General features: G+C 45.3%; 1 long non-coding RNA gene across 2 annotated transcripts in view; it reads left to right on the top strand.

Annotated features, from left to right (window-relative positions):
- Nucleotides 1-13,235, top strand: part of LOC134739102 (uncharacterized) — a 155,623-nt gene extending 142,388 nt beyond the window's left edge. Inside the window, exons 4-5 of one of the 2 annotated variants that reach the window (XR_010125606.1) lie at nt 9,263-9,475; nt 12,856-13,235. This is a non-coding gene — a long non-coding RNA (uncharacterized LOC134739102). The other variant, XR_010125605.1, reaches the window with a different exon arrangement.
- The last annotated feature ends 4,241 nt before the right edge of the window (nt 13,236-17,476 follow it).

Genomic DNA, 17,476 nt, shown 5'->3' with positions numbered 1-17,476 from the left:
TCTAAGAAAAGGGACAATCCAGAGAGCCACTGTAGGGGACAGAGGAAGGAGACTTCTGTCACTCAGATTTGTCCTCAGCTAAGTCACTTATGGGTTTATATTGGAGTCCTGGAGGAGAATGAGAAGCTGGGAGCGAGGAAGCATTCCAAAAGCTGCTCTCCCACTTACTCTGTGAGCCATAAAGCTAAAAGCCATATGAGGTTGGCCCTCATGTGACAAAGTATGATGAAAACAGAGAGAGAGTGAGAATGATAGGGATTCTCAGGGCATCAGAGGCACCAGCAAGGAGATCCTAGCCCAGTGCAGACCCCTGGAAACACCCTCACAGACATCATGGACACTACCAACACGAGTTGGAGCAGGATTGGGGAACATGGTGGCTGCCACAGATGGCCAAGAGAACTTTTCCAAGAGCATATCTGAGCCACTCACTGTGCGCTCCCAGAAGTGATTGCCTTGCAAGAGGCTGGGGGTCCTGCAACAGCAAGCCTGGGTGAGAGCTAAATAAATGTGGGTCTTTGTTACTTACGCGACTCCACTGTACTCCCCAGAGCAGCCCACGTCATTTCTCCTGTGGGGCTGAGAGTGAGTGCAACTCATCCCCTTGGTGGAGCTTCCAAAGGCTTCAGAAAAACAGGTGAATTGTGAGTGGCCCATTTAATTTCAGTAAACAGAGAAACTCATCCCCCTGCAACCTCCCCTAACAAAACCCCTCAGATTGGATCCCTGTGTTGACTGGGAGGAAGAAATGTTTGCATGGTAAAAGGAATTCTTTCTCAAGGTGTCCAACAATGATAGACTGGATTAAGAAAATGTGGCACATATACACCATGGAATACTATGCAGCCATAAAAAATGATGAGTTCATTCCTTTGTAGGGACATGGATGAAATTGGAAATCATCATTCTCAGTAAACTATCGCAAGGACAAAAAACCAAACACCGCACATTCTCACTCATAGGTGGGAATTGAACAATGAGAACACATGGACACAGGAAGGGGAACATCACACTTCGGGGACTGTTGTGGGGTGGGGGGAGCGGGGAGGGATAGCATTGGGAGATATACCTAATGCTAGATGACGAGTTGGTGGGTGCAGCGCACCAGCATGGCACATGTATACATATGTAACTTACCTGCACGTTGTGCACATGTACCATACAGCCTAAAGTATAATAATAATAAGAAGAAGAAGAAGAAGAAGAAGAAAAAAAAAAACGTAGGTATTCCACTCCTAGGTATTTGCTCAAGAGAAATAAGATGGCATCATATATCCACACAGAGACTTCTGCATGAATGTTCATAGCAGCCATGTTTGTATCAGGCAAAAATGTAAAACAATCTAAATGTTCATCAACAGGTGAATGAATAAACAAATTCTGGTATATGCATTCAAGGAAATTCCATTCAGCAATCAAAAAGAACTAATGATGCACGCAACAACATGGATAAATCCCAAGATAATTATGCTAAATAAAGCCAAACAAAGATGAGTTAATGCTTTTGATTCAATTTGTGTAAAATTGTAAAAAATGCAGAGTGATTGATAGTGACACAAAGCAGATAAGTGTTTGTACGGAAATGGAGCATGGGAGAGAGATGGATTACCAAGGTGCATGAAGAAACTTTTTGGAGTGATGGATATGTCCTTTATGTTGATTATGGTAATTGTGCATATATGTGGCAAAACTCTTTATATCAATTAAATCTCAATAAAGCTAACTAAAAAAAATAAAAAATAAAAAAAAAAAAAAGGGGAGGAAAAACTAACTATACCTTTACCTCTGTAAGCAACGGTGGAAAATAGGGGGTGTGGCATTTCTTTGTATCACTGAAGACAAAATCAGCATCTTAATTTATCATCACTCTCATAGCCATTGACAAGGCTGTGATAACATTGAGTCCTTGGCCTCTAAGAGATTTTAATCTGGTAGGGGAATTCTTAAAACAGCATTAGCTGAGTGAGAGCCAAAGTGGGGTCAGGAGAGAGGATGGGGAAGGAAGTGCTGAGGCCTCAGACAACAAAGATGTCAGAGTTCCCAAGAGGGGCCATCTCTGAGGGCCGGATTCAGGGGACCTTGGGGGAAGGGTCACAGGAGCTACATCTCAGGGGCTAGGTTTGGCACGTGGGGTTTAATGCAAGGGAGAGGAAGCCAGGGAAAGGCATTCTGGACCTCATGGGTAAAGTTATAAAAGTTTCCCTAGAATCTCTGCTGGTGTCTGGGACATGTTCAGCCAAGGCCTTTCTTTTGCTGTGAGGGTGCAGATACCAGGTCCAGCCCTGAATGAAAACAGCTGTGTGTCTCTCATGTGCCCCCTACCCCGTGTGTTTCCATTAACTCATCTGCACATTGTTCAACGACAATTATGCTTTCTGGCTACTCACCTATTTAAACCCTCAGACTGTAATGGCAAATACAATAAATCTCCACAGTGGCAACTAAATATTGTTCTGCAGAAACTGTGGCATTTTGAGTCATGATGCTGAGGATGTGAGGTTTGTTGGGTAGATCTCCTAGTGCAGGCCAGGAATGGGTCAGAAACCTGCCCTAGAAAGAACATGTTCTTCAGATGTTACAGGGCAGTGTGGTGACCAGGAGAAACTCCAGACATGTTGAGTGGCACATGGGACCGGTAGACAGCACTAGGTGGAGTCTTGGGAGGACAGCAAGGACCAGGCATGAGGAAACGGTGTCATCTTTACCAGTTCCTGATTTTCCAGTGGCACCTGCAGGCTTAGAGGTGGAGTCACTGCTCTTGGTTAACCAGCCCCAGGGTCCTGCATTATGCCTGTGTTTTCCCTACACATTAAAAAAAAAAGTACCTGTATTAATTCTCCTCATAGTAGGGGGAAAAATAGCCAGGTTTTTGAAAGACTTAGGAGGAGCAGTAGAAAACTGCCTTCCAGTGGCAGTCAAAGAAAGAATAGTTGATCCTCAGTCTGGACTCGTTGCTCTGAGGACAAAGATGGCTTTAGTTTTCTCTTCATAAGATCAAGGGCTAGCAGCCAAACCAACCAGCCAACCCACCAAATACTCTATTTAGTATCCAAACTCTGGCTGCAAATTCATAACTAACCAGCCAAGGGAAAGGCAGAGGGGAATGAATGTTTGTCCAGGCTCAGCAGGCAATAGGCAAGTAATGCTGTGTGCTCTAGGAGAGGTGCAGGCCTTGCTACTGAGGACACGTGACTCTAAGGTTTGCTTTATTACCCCAACCTTTCAGTTGTTAAACATCTTGTGAATTATAAAAGTATGATCCTTATCACATCCCACAAGCCTTGCTGGTTTGGCCATGGTTCCTTATTCCTGCTTGGGGTCTTTACCGTTGTCCCTCTACTTGGAATGCTTTTCCCCTGTTCTTCACTTGCATAGCATCTACTTAGCCTTTGGGTCTCAGGCAAATGTTACTCCCTCAGTGAGTCCTATTGGGCTGATCAATTGGGACTGTGTTTGATTGCAATGAGAGAAAACTCAACTTCTGAAGCTTAAACAAGTGGGGTTTATTTTCCTAACTTAAGAGGTAGGCAGAGGTATGGAGTGCAGGCTGATGCTGCAGCTTGATGATGTTGTCAAGAGCCAGGCTTTTCCTGTCTTTCCATCCCTCTGTCCTTACAGTACTTGGCATGCTGCCTCATGGTTGCAAGATAGCTGCCATGCCTCCAGGCATCACCTCTACACTTCAGTCTGGAAGAAGAGGAAAGGACAAAGAAGAAAGGATAAAGAACAAGGGCTGTTACAACTAGGTCTATTTTTTTATCAGAAAAGCAAAATATTTTAGGAAGGCCTAATTAACAGACTTTGGCTTTCATTTTATTGGCCAGAAATAGATTACATGGCCTCTCCACAACCAATCACTGGTCAAGGGAAATAAGAATTCAAAGACTGCTTAGAACGACTTCAAGTCATCCCTTGGGCTGGGTGAAGGCCTGTACTCTCCAAGAAAAAAGGATCCCTAGGTACCTGAAATAATCAGGGTTGTGTTAGCAACAAATGTTGTCTGTTATGTCGTCACTAGCTATCCGATGAAATGAGCCCCTTATACTCTCAATGCCCTTGCTGCAATTTGCCATTATATGTTCATTTGTGTTTACTTGTATAATGCCTAAATGCAGCACTAGACTTAAAGCTGCAGGAGGGAAGATACTATAAATGCTTTGTTCCCTATTCAACACCTAGCATAGCACTGAGCATATGCTAAGCTCTATAGGCATCTTTATTGAACCAATAAAAGAAACAGGCTAGGTGTGGTGGCTCACACCTGTAATCCTAGCACTTTGGGAGGCCAAGGTAGGAAGATCGCTTGAGGCCGGGAGTTAGAGACTGGCTTGGGCACACAGTGAGATCCCATCTCTACAAAAAATACAAAAACTGGTTGGGCATGTTGGTACGCACCTGTAGTCCTAGCTACTCAAGAGACTGAGGCAGAAGGATGGCTTGAACCCAGGAGTTGAGGCTGCAGTGAGCCGTGATTACACCACTGCACTCCAGCCTGGGCAACAGAGTGAGACCCTGTTTCAAAAAAAAAAAAAAATCCTTGCTAAAGAGGTCATCCAATATGCACAGAAATAGCTGAAATAGCTCCTGTAACAGGGACCTGCTTCTCTACTTTGGCAGCACTTGATGTTTCTGGTTAGAGAATTCTTCCTAATGTTGATCTGACTCTCTGTGATTTCCACCCTTATCATGGACTGAATTGTGTCCCCACGAAATTCATATTTTGAATTCCTAACTCCCAGCGCTTTAGCTTCAGAAGATGACTGTATTTGGAGATGGGGGTCTTTAAAGAGGTAATTAAGGTTAAATGAGGTCACTGGTGTGGGCCCCACTCCAATTTGACTGATGTCAAAGAAGAGATGAAGACAGAGACAGGCCTAGAGGGAAGACCACATGAAGACACATGCGGAAGACAGCCATGGCAAACCAGGGAGAGAAGCCTCAGAAGAAACCAGCTCTGCCGAGACCTTCATCTATGATGTCTAGCTTCCAGAAAAGCAAGAAAATAAATGTCTGTTGTTGAAGTCACCCCATCTGGAATACTTTGTTGTGGCAGCCCTTGAAGACAAGTACAGCCCCTCTCCATTGCAGACCATCACAATCTTCAAGACACCCATCATATCAGCTCTGCAAAGTCTGTTTTTGTAAATACATTTTGTAGCAGGGCACCAAGTCAGCTCCCCTCTAACTCCAAAACTTGTGTCGTTTTTCTTTATCAAAGCAGCCAAATGGAAGATAGGCAGGGGATTTAATTTGCTTGTGTGCTAGTTTCTTTCCCTGAGGCAATAGTGACACTTTGCATTCTTGATCTTTGCTTGGATTGGTGATAGTAGAACAGTTCTCCCTTGGGTTTTCTTCCAGAGCATTCATGGGTTAACATCCTTTCTCCAATTCTTATAAGCAAATAATAGCCAAATGTGATTCATTCTTGCCCGAAAATGTTGATCCTTAGAATGGATTTATGTAAGTGTCCTGAATACAACAAATTTTCCTTTGTTAGTGATTTGTGGTAGCTAATGTCGTAACAGTGATCTCACTTCAGCAAGATATTGGCTCTCCCCTCATGAGTGGTATGTTGGTCAGCAACCACTACAATATGCTGCATGACAAACTACTTAAATCTTGTTTTAATGCCTATGGGTTGACCAAGGCAGCTCTGCTTCAAGCTGAGGCTCAAGTTCATATTTTCTCTGCATCTCTCATTCTTGACCCAAGATTTGGGGCAGTGGTGACCTGAAGCATAATCGTCTAATGATGGAGGTTAGAGTCTCTTGGAGGGGGAGGCAGAAATATGATGGCCCTGAAAATGTAGGCTTGGAGTAAGCATATTTTCACTTCCACTCACATTTCATTGGCTAAGCAGTCACAAGAACAAGCCCAACATGAATGTGTCTGGGGATATCCCTCCTCCAGGGAGGGGATGAAAGGAGTGAATATTTGTTCAACAGTAATCTAATCTACCGCAGGTGGTCAGGGGAGTCTTGGGTAGAGGCCATCAGCCTGGGAAAGCCCTGGAAGCTAGGCTTCCATCAAGTAGTGGGGAGACCCCAGGGAAATTGGGAGTGGATAGATCTAAAGAATAAGGCAATTCTTGACCTTGGGAGGGTACAGAGTTAGAGCCTGAGTATTCAGAACTGTGGTGAAGTCCAAAAGGCCAATGGTGTATCCAAGAGCAGGACTGTGGTCTGGGGAGCCTGCAGCATTTTGGAAGGTACCTGCTGGTGTGAGGATGTATATACCTGTTGGAAGATCCCAGGTCAGGAGGTTATAAAAAATACTCTCGAGGTGCTTCCCTACTTCTCTCTCCATATAGTCCTCTTCACATTTACCCTCCTCTCTGGGGCCCACTTTTTCTCCCTCTTGCTCAACCCTGCTTTCAGACCATATCCCTTCTTCACTTATCCATGCCTCTTCCAACAAAAATGTCCACAAGGCCTTCCATACTGACACCTGTGCATCCTTTGGAGAAACGGATCAACTTGCAATTTGCATGAATGAAACTACATGGGTGGCTGATTTGTAACTCTATCCTGACTTGGAAGCTAAGGATGCAGAGACCCTCAGAGTAACTAGCTTGCTGAGGCTCTCTGAGGTCCTCATATCAGTTAGAGCGAGGCTGGGACCACCACTGTGCTTTGGGGGTTTATCATTTCTACTACTGATGACACACTGTTTTAAAGTTCACTGACTTGAAACAACTATGTATTATTTCTCATGGGTATGCGAGTCAGCTTGGGGTCAGGGACTCTAGGTTGGGCTCAGCTGTGTGGCTCTGCTAGTCTCTGTTGGGCTCACTCATGCACGACTAGCTGGGGCTAGACAGATCTAAGATGGAGCTGGAAAGTGGCCCTGCTCCGCACATCTCTCTTTCCCTTCCTGTACTGATGGGCTAGCCCAAGTGTGCCTTTCTCAAGGCAATCACAGAAGTGCAAGAGAACAAACAGAAGTGCTTTCAAGGCCTCTTGAGGCCTAGACTCAGAATTGTCATACTATCTGTCATTCAGAGGTCCCCAAGACCACCTGTAAATTCACTGATTCACTGGAGGGACTCACAGAACGCAGCAAAGCTGTTATACTCATAGTTACATTTTACTATAGGAAAAGGATACATATTAAATAAGCCATGGAGAAAAGGTGCATAGGAGACAGCAGGTGCAAACTTCCAGCTGTCCTCTCCCAGTGGAGTTGCACAGACAGGGCTTAATTCTCCCAGCCAGGCTGTATGGCAACGTACATGGAACATGGCCACCCAGGGAAGCTCACTCCAACCTTAGTGTCCAGGGTTCTTATTGGGGTCTGGTCACATAGGCATGGCTGACTGCCCATGTGGTGGGCCTTAGTTTCCAACTTCTCCAGAGGTCACCTGAATACTATGTGGCTCACAGCCCCCGCCATAAATCTCATTTAGTGTAGACTATGTGACATGACCCACGGGCTCCAGCTAAACAATGACATTCTTATCAGGCTGCCACAGGCCAAAACTTGCTTTGGAATGGGCAGGTTTGGACCACCCAGGTGTGCTGAGTTAATCCTTCATTGCACAGCATCCTTCTGCCTCCTTCTATTGGCTAAAGCACCGCTGACACAGCTGAATCCAGGCAGATTGGGAGGGCACTACAGTCACATAGCAAAGGGCATGGATTCAGAGAGAGGTGGCGATCTGGGGCCATTAATGCAATTCACCGTGAAGGCCCCACCTGGGCTGAGGCGTGGGCTAGCACATGGGCAGCCACAGGTGGCTCATCCTAGTCTTATCGTTGCTGGGACATAATGCATACTCACATCTCTGTGCTGTGCTGTTCTCCACCTTCTCACAACCTCTCATCTATCCAGAAAGTTCCAACTCAAATTTCAAGACTTTCCTCCTCCATGAAGCCCTCCCTGGCTACCCCAGCTGACAGGGGCCTCCTCGTGAACAGATGATGATGAAACTAATGATCATGGTTTTACCTCGTCTAATGCTTTGAGATGGGGAGACCGCTCCTTTGTCACACTTTCTGATTCTTTGTCTGTCCCCTTCTCCTGATCATCCTCAAACTCAATTTCACCCAAGATAATGACTTACTCAGTTCCAGGTTTGCTTCGGAGACTCCCAGGCCCAGCCGTCTGGTTGTATTCCTGACTGAGGCCTGTTCTCTGCCAGGAGTGGAAAGTGCAGATCCATTCTTCTGACTGCGGTTTCCAGTCCTCAGTTGGCGCATTCCCCACTTGATTCTTCTCCTCCCCCATGCGGAGGCTATTTCCACTGCAGCGCTAAAGTAGTTCGAACCCCTTACAATCCAAGCTCCATTTCCCAGGCTTGCAAAATGCTTTATGAGCAAAGATATTGCCTTCTCCTTGGTGCCCAGGGTGTGCAGGTGGGGGAACAATTCATATGGCCTGAATCACAGCAACTCCTGGGCCTGTCCCAAAGCAAAACCAAGACACCTGATTGTTTTATTGGACCTTGAAGATGTCCACTGCCTCTTCCTAAATGCCACCTCCTCCATGAAACCTACCTTAATCCCTTAGTGGGAAGGATTTCTCCCCAGTCTGAAAAATTACGTCTCACAACACATTCTTCTTAAGTGCCCCATCTCCCCCACCATGTTGTAGGTAATCTAAGGCCAGGGACCATATCTGTTCCCTCCATGAGACCCAAGGCTTAGGGCACTGTTCAGTGATAGCTGGTAAATGGCCTCAAACAGCCTCAGTCTCTAAAAGTCAAACTGGGTAGAGAAAGAAGAGGTCAGACGATCTCTATGTCCAACCCATCCTTGCAGGTCCACAGCCAAGGAGCAGGTGAGGCCACTCGATGGGGATACTGAGGCTGAGAAGGGGCCTCACGGTGCCAGGAGAGTGGCCAGTTGGGCAATAGGGAACTCGACTCCCTGACAGTGGGGATTTGTTTTAGTCACCTTTGTATCTCAGGACTTAGTAAAACGCCACCCACCAAGAAATATCAAGACTAAACAAAGCCATGAGTGAGGAGCAGGCAGCAAGTTGGAAGCCAGAGGAGCAGGTAAAATCAGGCACTAAAATTATAGATGGGACCAAAGCAAGTGGTTTCTTTAATTTTTTTTTTTATTTTTCATTATTATGGGTGCATAATAGTGTATATATTTATAGGGTAAATGTGATGTTTTGAAACAGACATGCAATGTGTAATGTAATCACATCAGAGTAATTGTGGGCATTAATAAAAAGATCTTGAAAGGCTGAAGTTGGGGGTGGGATAGAAGAAGCCTACAGAATGAATCTGGTAGGCTTCATTTTCTTCCTCCAGGGTCTGGGCTGTGGCCCTTAAGCAGCAGCTCACCCACCATCACCCCCAGGCTGTACCTACGTCGGAGACTTCGATAGCGTTTAGGAAGGAAGCTCTGGCTTGCCCCCATCGATACTCAGGCATCAACTCATCCATGGTGGCACCATGTTTACAGGGCCACCAGTGGCCGGGGGTGTCTTGGGAAGACCAGACCAGTGGAAGCCTCAGTTAAAGGTAAGAGAAGCTCCCGGGTGCTCTAGAGAAGTGCTTCTCAAACCTGAATGTGAGCACGAGCCACTTGTGGATTTTGCTAAAATGCTGATTCTGGTTTGATAGGTCTGGAGTAGGGCCTGAGATTCTACCTTCCTCACAAGGTACCTGGATGTTGCTGACGCTGCTGGCTCGAGGACTTTATTTGAGTAGTGAGGGGCCAGACTAGCAATGGATCTTAATGCTGGCTGCAAACAATCACCTGGGGGAGCTTTAAAAAACACCAATATCTGTTGCCAATGGTGGGATGGCCTGCCATCGTGTGGGTGGTTCTCCAAGTGTGGTCCCTGGACCCACTGCATCAGCATCACCTGCAAACTTTCGAGAAATGCAAATCTCAGGCCTCACTCCACACCTCCCAAATCAGAAACTGTGGAGTAGGACCCAGCAACGTGGGTTGTAACCAGCCCTCCAAGTGCACGCTGTAGTTTGTGAACCTCTGCATTTTTTTTGCATCCTAATCTTATGCAATGGGAGGTATACAACATCACACAAAATCATTTATGTGAGGTTCTTACTGGACATATTTGACTGAATCTAGTCATGAGGAAATTATGACTTTCTCAGGCTTAATAATGCTGTGTGGTTTTGCAGGAGAATGTCCGTAGTCTTACGGGAGGTGTGCTGCAACATTTAGGGGTGAAATGTGTATTTTCTTCAGCGACTTTTGAATGGTTAAAGGGAAATATGTGTGTGTGTGCGTGTGTGTGTGTGTGTGTGTGTGTGTAATAAGAGAGATGGAGTAAAATTTCACTTTGTTGATTCAAATGTGTACCCGGTATTCAGGGCCTTGATTCTATGGTAGCTTGTCTTAAACTGTGGTCATAAAACCACCTGCATCAGAACCTCTAGGTTGCTGGTTTAAAATGTAAATCCTGAACCTCATTTATACATAGGAATCGGGGTCTCTGGGGTAGGGCCTCAGGTAGGCACCATAGAGGGTTCAGAGCTAATATTTGAGAGTCATTGTTTGACACTCTTTGTCGGAGAGTATTAGGTCACCAATCCAGACTGCTACAGGGTCCAGGAGGTAAACTGAACAAGTGAAGCAGCAGCTGGTGTAAGGCAGTCGACGCTGGTGGGGACTGCAGCAAATGACAGAATGTATGCCCAGTTTAAAGCTCCAGCTTCCAGCTGACTGGGATAGAATGTCTTGCTAGTGTTGCTCAGTGTTGCTAGATCTTTCTCTCTTTTTTCTCAAGATACATCAGAAATCTGGAGTTTTTAATGTGAAACCCCTCAATTTTAAAATGTTGGTGACTTACTTAAAAAGTATTGAAACACCACTGAAGTGAAACAAAACATTTCTGGAGATAGTATTCAGCCTACTGGCCACTCGTTTGCAATCTCTGGCATGGACTTAGCTAAGCAACCAGAGTACTATGAGGGCCATGGTTCAAGGGTTCCCTAGCTCATCAGAGAAGAATTCCACAGCTTGTACTCTGATCATGTTGCCATGTCCTTGAACAATGACTTCCTCTGCAGGAATCTTCCCGAAGTTCCCCTACTGTTCATTAATGGTGTGATCTGTCCACAGTTTCCCTTCTAGGCTGTTAGTTGGCGGAGACAGGACTGTTTAGTGGCTGAAGCTGGGTGGCACAGCATACCGAGTGTTCCTTGGCCTGCAGCCCAGAAGCCCCTGGTGCTCGATTTTCCTGGACCACAGTGTGTCTTGCTCACTGAAACCCTTATAGAACAAACAGCTGGAAAGTTGTTTGCTGAGCCCAACCTGGGATTGGGACAGCAAGAGAACTTGTGTGGACAGCCCTTTCATTCTAAAGGGTTTTTCTTCCCATGTTGGGCACTTCCTGCAGCTCCCAATCCAATAACCATGTCAACTGTCCACAGATCCCAGGATACCGAGTCTCTGGTCCCATCAGTTCCATTAATCTATTGTATGAACTTGAACCAGTCACACCCTCTCTGCACTATCAGCTCCTCTCCTGTGGAAGGAGCCTATTGTCAGTGATTTTTCAGCAGCAGAGCTCTTTTTAAATAATTCTACTGAAGTTTTCCAGCAAAACCCCAAAATAAAATCAATGCAATAAAGGCTTTCCTCAGGAAGTTTAATTCTTCCAAGGTTGACTGGTACATGTCAATGTTTGCCAAACCCCACATGCATCTATAAGGTCCTAGGGAACAGAGTTTGAAAATTATGGGGCCTGCTCAAAGTCTTTTTTTAAAATTTGGAAATGCCATATCTAAGATGTTTTCGAGCAATTTCCTCTAGGTCTCCCATTAGTTCACACATTAACTGCAACTGCAAGGAAGTCCACCTCTCTGAGGCATTTATTGAAGCCTCCTGCTTACACAGAACAGTACTAGATGCTGCAAAGGGAAATAGCCATGGCCTCCAATTTCCATGGCCTCCAATTTAGGGTTATGGTTGACCTGGGGTGTCAAAGAGGAAAGGAACCTTGGACATATTCTAATCCTGTATTTATAACCTATTCTAACCCATGGCCTCTTTCTGATACATATAAAAATCTCACAGGCTCAGAGCTTTTGATGTAATCCCCACCAATGGTTTGAGAAAGCTTTTGTACAGCTTTGCCTTCTGTAAATTATATTATGAAAACAATAGATATTTTTTTTTATGTTCCATACAAAAATTATGTAACAGTGTATTATTGACTTGGCGCGGTGGCTCATGGCCTGTAATCCCAGCACTTTGGGAGGCCAAGGCGGGTCGATCAGGAGGTCAAGAGATCAAGACCATCCTAGCCAACATGGTGAAACCCCATCTCTACTAAAAAGACAAATAATTAGCTGGACGTGGTGGCACACACCTGTAGTCCCAGCTACTCAGCAGGCTGAGGCAGGAGGATGGCTTGAACCTGGGAGGTGGGGCTTGCAGTGAGCCGAGATTGCGCCATTGCACTCCAGCCTGGGGACAGAGCGAGACTCTGTCTCAAAAAATATAAATAAATAAGTAAAATAAAGAGTGTATTATTGACCTTGCATTTTCCAAAATATGTACGTGCTACCCCAAAGAATGTGATACACTTCCTTCATCCCCTGCTTTCCACCTTTACCCCACCGTCATCTATTGACAATAACTGACTCCGTTCATTCTTTTTCATTTATACTTGCACCTTGGTTTCCTCAACTATAAAATGTGAGGACATACTATGGGGAGTTGGAGCAGGGGATTGGTGAGGATACAGGTGAAACAAGGTTGGCCTTGAGTAGATAACTGTTGAAACTGGGTGATGGGCACATAGGGATTCATTAACTCTTCTTTCCATTTTTATGTTATGAAATTTTCTATAATAAAAAGGTTAACATGATGGTAATTTATATAATAAAAACATTAAAATGGAGATAATGTTATTGATTTGCAGGTTGATATTGAGTATTTTACCCAGTTGCAAGCCAAGAAGTACTTTGAACAGCATCTTCATTTGCTGCAGCCACATCTGACCTTGGTTCCAATACCAAGTTGCCACTTCCTGACTGTAAACATTTGCGGCTATACCGGAATCTCACAATGTGCCCCCTGAAAAAAGACAAGGAAATGCAGCAGTCCAAGCCCCTAACTGGAGGAAGCTCCCAACTCTGGGGACTTACTCCTTCACTCATCTCCTGCCAGCAGCAAATGGAGCTGGTCTGGGCTATGGAAAGGCCCTGAGCGCAAAGGGTTAACACGCTGCCCCTGGAATGACTGGGCTTTCCCTCAATTGGTGCTGCCTTTCAGGCCCACGCCTGCCTGATGATTCTTGGTGTAGGTTAAAGGACCATGAATTTGTGGCTCCTGAGTGCATGGTAATGAGCTCAAGCACCAAAAATTGAGAACTGGTTATGCTTGGCTTCTCCATCCACGTTGAAATAGCTCACCTGTATCCTGAGTGGTGAAGAAAGGGCTTTGGGAACACTGGATACCTGAGGATGGGCAGTATAGCCTCCAAGAAAAAAAGGAATCAGAGGCTGGTACTAACTAAAGAATCTGTGAGGCTGGGCACGGTGGCTCATGCCTGTAATCCCAGCTACTTGTTAGGCTAAAGCAGGAGAACTGCTTGAACCTGGGAGGCAGAGGTTGCAGTGAGCCAAGATTGCACCATTGCACTCTAGCCTGGGCGACAGAGCAAGACTCTGTCAAAAAAAAAAAAAAAAAAAAAAAAAATCTGTGAGGCTCAAACATGGGGGTGAGGGGTGAGAAAAGGGCACCAAAAGGACTGACATCTAAATAATCTGTCAGTGACAAAATGGCTTCCAACTAATTAAACATAGAAAAACCTCCTTTAGGGAAGATAATCCTATTGGATCTGCTTGGAAGATTTTTCCAGCCAGCCTCTGCCTCTTGGAGCTTCAATTAAAAGCTGTTTAGCAGATGGCAAATTCTGAGTTACAAAGTTAGACTCTTTGGCAACGATATGTGCTTTTGCTTTCCCAGGGGATCCTGGCCACATATGGCCCTGGAAGAGGCGCGAGAGCTCTTTCTTGGCACACAGTAGAGAGCTCCTCTCCCAGCTTAACACACAGATGACAGGCATTTCAACATAACCATCAAGGGTGGTGAGCAAGAAGGGATTTTCAGTTAATTCAGAAATATTGGGTCCCTGGAAATCATAATATATCAGGGCTGGAAGGGAACTCGAATAGCGTCTAGTACAACCTCTTCTTCTTACAGAATGAGGGCACTGAGCCTTGGAAGAGGTTATGCAATTTATCTAAAGTTGCCCAGCAGGGGAGAAGCAGAGTCAGGATCGGGCTTGTGCTTATTTACCATAGAAGCACTTCTCTATTCACTTGGAGGACTGTGTTCATTGCCTGACCCTTTCCTTATAATCACGAGGCTCCTGAAGAGATATTTTACCAATGACCTGACAAATTTGCCAGGAGAAGGCCTTTGAAAGGGTCATTCATCCACATGTCCACCTCCTGCTTTATTGCAGGACAAAACCAGCACCCTCTGAAATGGAACTTCATTACTCTTCAAAGCTTTCTACTATAGTTGAAGTCACGGTTTCTCTTGGGTGCTGTCAAAGAGAAACAGAACCGGACACTAAATTAAAGATCGGGGGACAGGTTTTATTCAGTAAAATTACAGTAGAGGAGGGAACTCAGTATAACCTGAGCTCAAAGAGTATAACTCTATCAAAACAAAAAGTAGGAGGCTTTTTAAATGCTGGGGTGTGCTAAAGGAAAAGTGCTGAAGGACGTTAAGGGGGATGTTGACGTGATTGGGCACCTGTGTTTGCTAACTGATGCTGATTGAAGGGATGCTCCTAGTCTCCCACAGAGACTGGGAAACAAGAAGACAAGAGACTTATCTTTCTCTTATTTTCATTTTTAATTTCATTAGAGACAGGATCTTGCTCTGTGGCCGGGGCTGGAGTGCAGTGAGCTCACTATAACCTTGAACTCTTGGGCTCAAGTGATCATCCTGCCTCAGCCTCTTGAGTGGCTAGGACTACAGACATAGGTCACCAGGGCTGGCTAATTTTTAAATTCTTTTTGTAGAGACAAGGTCTCACTATGTTGTCCAGGCTGATCTTGAACACCTGGCTTCAATGGAGCCTCCATTATTGGCCTCCCAAAGCACTGGGATTACAGGTGTGAGCCACTGTGCCTGGCCCCCTCTCTTTCTTACATTGCAAAGTGATGGCTCCCAGGTCCTTGAAAAATACATGGGTTGTAAGAGATACACCACAAAAGGACTGAAGTAGGATTTACAATGGCAAGTTTTTCAAAGTAAGTTTTTTGTTGTTGTTGTTGTTTTTGTTGTTTTTTGAGATGGAGTTTCACTCTTGTAGCCCAGGCTGGAGTACAATAGCACGATCTCAGCTCACTACAACCTCCACCTCCCAAGTTCAGGTGATTCTCCTGCCTCAGCCTCCTGAGTAGCTGGGATTACAGGGGTGTGCCACCACACCCGGCTAATTTTGTATTTTTAGTAGAGACAGGGTTTCTCCGTGTTGGTCAGGCTGGTCTTGAACTCCTAACCTCAGGTGATCCACTCGCCTCGGCTTCCCAAAGTGTTGGGATTACAGACGTGAGCCACCGCGCCTGGCCCAAAGTAAGTGTTTTAAGAAATAAAGGTCAGGGGCCTATAGTCAGGCATTGGAACAAATACTAAATTCTTTTGGCAGCAACAAGCTTTCTCAGGCAGGAACTTAGGAGAGCTGGGGTTCTTATCCTAGGGACGTGACCTGGAGCTGTTAGAAACTACATCAGTGTTAGTTTGTGCTGAGAGTCTGCAGTTCTCATAGGTCAAGGTAGAGGCCTAGCTGAAAGGAGGGCTCAGTGGAGCCAGACTCAAGTTCGGTCAAGGATAGAGTCATTATCAGTGCTGATGACACTTCCACTGCTCTGTTAGGAAGTTGATTAAAATATTTTTCCAAATTTGTCACTAGAGTTTAAGCCTATTTCTGTCCATTCCTTACGGTGGCTGGAAGTTGGTTCACATTCTATTTGTTACCGCTCTTCATCTATTTACAATCGACCTTTCTCAAACTGGATTTTAAGTTGTTTGAAGGCAGGGCCCACCCATGTATTACATCTTTTGAAAATTTTCCATTGTACTAGTAAGCAGCTGACTTGATAATCATTAATCGACCAAAATCCCAGATTATATTCCATTTTCAATTGTCCTAAGCAACATTCTATGGTAAGCCCGTAGCCTATTTCTATAACAATCTCTGTGACTGTTTTCCCCTGAACCCTCTTTAATATGAGGGCTAAAATAAGGCTCATTCACCCACCTCTGTATATTTCATGAGTACACTGTCTTCACAAAGATCCCCAAGAATTCAATTCATCAAAATTTTACTGAACAGCAGCTATAGGTCCCAGGTGCTGGGGAGAGAGAGATCAATAGGTCAAGGTTCCTGCTCTCAAATAGACTAGTGGGGGAGACTGACAATTAAATCAATGATTCCGGTACTTAGTGAGAAGCTCTGTGATGGAAGTGTGTGCACATAACAGGGACTCTGATTTAGTTTGGGTGGCAAATGGTTAAAGAAAGTCTCCCAGAAAAGACAATATCGGCCTGAGTTGGGTTCCCTAGAAGCAGAGCCTGAGAAGCGAAATCCTGTATAAGTGATTTATCAAGGGACAACTCTCGGAAGAAACCTGTAAATAAATGACGGAAGCAAGAAAGAGAAGCAGGCGAAGCTAGGCAAAGATGTGGCTTCTGTTAGTCTAGCTGCAGTTTGACCGAAGGGGACACGTGGAGTGTGTGGCTGCACAACAGAGCTGTCCCACTTTGAGTCAAAAAGGCCAGACCTGACTATTCCTCATCAGTCAGTCATTGGCTGCAGGCTGCTCCTGGGGGAGAGCGCCTAATATCCTACCTAATTCTGGGAGAGAAGGCGCCTGTTGATGATAGAGGGTGAGTCTCTGAAGAAGGATGTCCCTTGGAGCTGTTAGAAGCCAACACTAACAGACAGCTGGAAGGATAGGTGTGCCTGCCCAGCTAACAGAGATCTGAGCAGCATGGCACCGGCCTCTGATACAACACCTGAACTCCCTCTTGAAAGGGCAAGGCAGTGAAAATTAATTATATGAGGTATCTGGGAGCTGGCACGGTAGGGCATTCTAGGGCAGAGTTATAGAGGGAAGAGAGAACGTGATGCATTTGGAAAGAGCAAGTGGTTTGGGATAGATGGGGTGGATTCAATACTGGATTTTTTGAAGGCTGTGTGTGTGTGGCAGCAGTGAATATCAGTGGGCAAAGACCCCATGCCCCATCATAAGTAATTGATGTCTACCCTTTCCCCACCTTGCAGGAGATGGAGCTATAGTCACTGGAGAAACTGAACTGAGGATGGATGAGAACTCCAACCAGGACACACAAGAGGATGACCAGCTGAAGTTAAGTGACACTGAGTGGCTCCAATACACAAGGTTGTGTGAGTTTCTTCTCTAGTAGTAGGAGATATTTATCAAATCTTCTCAGGCCCATTTCTTTAAAGAGGAACTTGATTTGTTCACCTGTAGTCAAATGCCCCGAGAAGCCCAAAT

The sequence above is a fragment of the Pongo pygmaeus genome, chromosome 2 (assembly GCF_028885625.2).
Source record: "Pongo pygmaeus isolate AG05252 chromosome 2, NHGRI_mPonPyg2-v2.0_pri, whole genome shotgun sequence".
Classification (NCBI taxonomy): Eukaryota; Metazoa; Chordata; class Mammalia; order Primates; family Hominidae; genus Pongo; species Pongo pygmaeus.
Note: the sequence above shows the minus strand (reverse complement) of the source record. Positions and strands in the feature narration are given on the sequence as shown.